This window comes from Gopherus flavomarginatus, chromosome 14 (genome assembly GCF_025201925.1).
Source record: "Gopherus flavomarginatus isolate rGopFla2 chromosome 14, rGopFla2.mat.asm, whole genome shotgun sequence".
NCBI classification, from domain to species: domain Eukaryota; kingdom Metazoa; phylum Chordata; order Testudines; family Testudinidae; genus Gopherus; species Gopherus flavomarginatus.
Genome location: NC_066630.1, coordinates 37,817,531 through 37,821,962, shown reverse-complemented (window position 1 = coordinate 37,821,962; position 4,432 = coordinate 37,817,531).

Genomic DNA, 4,432 nt, shown 5'->3' with positions numbered 1-4,432 from the left:
GCAGGGACCCTGCAGCGCCCCCGGCTCGCTCCACCCCGCGCTAGGCTCCCGGGGCGCCGCTGCCTTCCGAGCCTGCCGCCGGGGCTCGCCGGGCCCCCATGGCTCGCGCAGGGGCCCGCAGGAAAGTTGCACGGGGGCCGCCGCCCGCCCAGCCGCCGCCGCCGCCTTTGTCTGCTGCGCTCAGGCGCCCCGCGCCCGCTCCATGGGGCCGGGCTCAGCCCTGCTCCCAGGGCTCGCAGCGCGGCCGGGCTCGCCGAGGTGCCCCCGGGTGCAGCTCGCTCCTCGCGGCGTCCTTGGCTCGGTGTGCGGCGCGGGCGAGCCCCGCCTCTGCCCTCCCTGCGCGGCCTGGGCGGGCTCTTAAAGGGGCCGCCGGGAGCTGGCGGGCTGCCCCCCTCCCGGCCAGCCCCACCCCGGGGAGACACTGTCCACCCCCACCCTCGGACCCCTACACACACCCTCAGATTCCCCCCACAGACACACCCTCAGATCCCCCCACTCCCTCCACACACAGACACACCCCTACACACACACACACATATGTACACTCAGACCCCTACACACACCCCCTCACACACACCCCTACATGCACAAATACACACACCCTCAGACCACTACACACTGACACACCCCTCACACAGAGAGACGCAACCTCAGACTCCCCCATATCCCTACACACATACCCCTCACACACACCATGAAACCCCTACACAGAGAGAGAGAGACAGCCCCAGCAACACACACACAGGCACCCACAGACCCTAGTAACACAGCCAGACTCACAGTCATAATCATACACACTCTCCCCATCATGCCCCTACACCCAGACCCCCAACTCATATGCAGATGTGTATACACACTAGCTTCCCCTCCAGACACACAGTTCAATTCAATGAGGATTTATGGGCCAGCACTTATACGATCCGTATTCTTATGTGGATCCCTCTCACCACGGTATGAAAATGAAATAGAAATACCCCCACCACCAAGAGCTATGTTGGAAGAATGAGCTTGGAATTTCATTCATTCTGACTGCAGAGTGATTCCTGATTGTTCTTATCAGTAGCCGCTCCAGTCCACACACACTCACAGTGCCTCAGACCACTAGTCACTCTCACACACACCTATAAATTTTGCAGCTCTTCACACATATGCACACAGCCAAAGCTACGTGCAAACACACAGATACAGTTAGGCTTCAGAGATACTGGACACGAGCCAGTCTACGCTCAAAACCTACAATGACATAGCTATGCCAATAGATGCTGGAAGTAGGGTTGCTGCTGCACCTCCTGGCTTGAAGGGGTTTCCTTTCCATTATATGCAGGGTTTACAGTTTGGTTCAGAGGTTCTCAGCACCCCCACTATACAAATTGTTCCAGCACTCATGAGCTATGCTGACTTAATCCACCTCCCCTCCCCAGAAAACTGCTTCCTTCGACCCAGTTACCATCGCTCAGGGAGGTGGAGTTCCTAGAGTGCTGGAAAACCCCCTTCCTTCACTGCAGTCCACAGCTACACTATGAGGTTATAGTGGCATAACTATAACTGTGAGTATGAGGGATTGAGTAGACGGCTCAGATCCTGGGTAACACATGAGAAGGAACCAGTGAGACCATGAACACTGGCCAAAATGATTGAAAGTGGCCACTGATTCTGGAAAAAGAACGAGGAGTGCTTGGAGTCTAGTCTCTAAGGAGCCACAAGTACTCCTCCTTCTTTTTGCTGATACAGACTAACATGGCCACCACTCCGAAACCTGTCACTGATTCTGGGTGTCTCAAATATTTGGGTCTAACTTAGGCCAGATTTTCAGAGGTGCTGAGCACCGAAAAAATCCAGTTGAAGTCAGTGGGAGCTGCCAGTGCTCAGCAACTCTGAAAGTATCTTCGGTTGGGCAGTGAAAAATTGAGGCCTTCCGAAATCAGTGGTCACTTTTGAAAATGGCTGCCTGGTGTCTGCAGAACCGTACAGGTGCTATTGCCTAGGTATTAGGGTGCAGTGGTCGTGACCTAGCAGTTAAGGAGGAGGCTTTTCCATTACAAACTCTTGTCATGTGCATTGAACAGTGTGGGCTGACGTGCCAACTTGGTTGCCTTCTCTAAGATGAATGCCCTTGAAAATGTTAAAATTCCATTAAGGTGGGTGCTAAGTTATCCCCTTGTGTGCATGGGAGGGTGCAGAGGTCGGAAGGGGCATTCTGGCTGTAGAGACTGTTTCTTTGTTTGTATAACCTCCACTCTGTTTTTTAAATGCCTGGACTTTGTCCTCCATACGGGCAAAAACCTCTGGTGTGTCACGCACAAGGGGTATGCCATGTGCGCTGAATTAAACCTTGCACTTTTCTCTCTCTCTCTAAGGATTTTTGCCTTGTTGTCCATCAGTGTTGTATCTAGGCACCTTCCATGTAAATAGATTACCAACAGCAAAGTACCGCAGGAGACTGCATGGAGTCTCTGGCTTGTTTTCCCTTTTCTGGTTCTCAGAAGTTCTGCTTGGGATAGGGTCTTCTGTTGGCAGGGAACAAGGCAGCAATTGAGGCTGTGAATGCCTCTCTGGTTATAATGGTAAAGTTAAGGTTTATTTCACTTCAATGTACATGTCAGAGGATCTCAAAGCGTTTTACAACCAATAATGAATTAAATCCAAGGCCGAACCCCTGCAGCAAGCTTGACCTAAATTGGGTGCACAGACCCCTTGCATTCTGGGGCAGATTCAGACAAAATAAAAATGATTTTTTTATATATTTAAAATGGGATTTATTGAATTAAATACAACCTGAATAACACAGTTCCTCTAGCATCAGTCTGGTGTGGAGTTTGAAATTGGAGTCCATCTAATGTATCTTGCCCCCACAATTTCAATTTGAACAGGCTGTAGATCTCTGTATTGAACACACAGACCTGTAGGGTAGGATCTGTCGGGGTAAGGACAGCCTGATGCTGTGTGTGTGTGTGTGTGTGTGTACATTTGGTTGGCCATTTCTGCTAAACAATTTGGCAGTGAAATAGTTAACAGGTAAAGCGTCATTAATAGGTTCCAGAGTCAACACCTCAGTGAGACAAATGGGAGTAGCTCAAACTTCCTTAGGCTATTGGCTGAGGCTCTCTGCAAATTCCCAGGCATCATTGCCTCACTCACACTTGAGTAACAGTTGGAAGGTTTCTTCTCAACCATTAGGGCTGGAAATGGAGCCTTAATAAAATGAAAGCTGAGACGCCGGAGTCCAGTTCTGCAGGAAGTTCCCTAGCCAAGCTGTATGAGGCGCAGACCATGCCTTGCCACACAACAGTTCTGTTTCTCGCACGTACCACTGACGTTCTGCTGAGCCATCTCCCAGCGGGTTTATTTCAGCGTGTGACCCTCTGGATGCACAAGGCTATTTACTTCCAGTAATTGCCTTTGTTGGGCCAATTACACCCCTAGCATAACTGCCCTGGAACATCCTAGGGATCAGTTCAAGCGGTGATGATGCTCCAGTCCTTGACCTGAATGCTCTCAGTGCTCGGGTGATGTTGTAACCACTTGGTGTCTTTGGAGGACCCAGCTCCAAGCGACTGGAGCAAACCACTCCAGTGGCAGGGCTGGACTCTGCTTAGTCACCCTAGTGTAAATCCAGAACATCTCCATTGCCTTCATGGACATCACTCTATTTACTGTGTGTGGCTGAGATCCAGACCTGCTTCTGTCTCACGGGGAAGAACCCTGGTCTGGGAGGCAGCACTGCTCTGCCATGCCAAGCATGCACCCACAGAGAGCAGAGCAATCAGCCAGGGAGTGGTGTCTTCCCCTTGCTGGCTCCAGCATGGCACTTGTAATTAAACAGCTCTGCTTCTCCAGCTGGAGCAGACAGCAGTAATGAGGCTGGTGAACTGACAAGGAAGCAAATAAGGGAACCAGATTCATTCTCCCTCCCTTAGAATCTAGGAGAGGCTAGAAGGGAAAGACAGCACCCTTTGCCAAGGATAAGCTCGGAGGCTGGGGAGGGGACACGCCCCAGCCCTGCAGGGCTAGGAAGGGAGGCACTAGCACAGGAGTATTTGCACTGACAGTGGCGAAGGAAATGCTTATTGCACACTGAGCCAAACCCGATTTCGCGATCTGCTCCTGTGAGGTATCAAGGGCTTCCTATGAACAAGGTCATGGAGTTGAAGGCCAGACGGGACCACCAGATCATCTAGTCTGATCTCCTGCATTTCACAGGCCACCAACCTACACACTGAGCAAGACACGGCCTTGCTGAGATCCTGATCACTACCAAGCCAGCCTCTTGCCATCCTACAGGGGTCTCTTAGCTGTCGCCCCCTGAAACCTCTCCCCATTCACCTTGCAATACAACTCCCATCATGGCCTCCAGCAACTGAGGGGACCAGCGATGGGATGTCACGTCTCATGCCCCGTCTACACTGCAAGTGCAACTGGGCCTTTGCAGCCC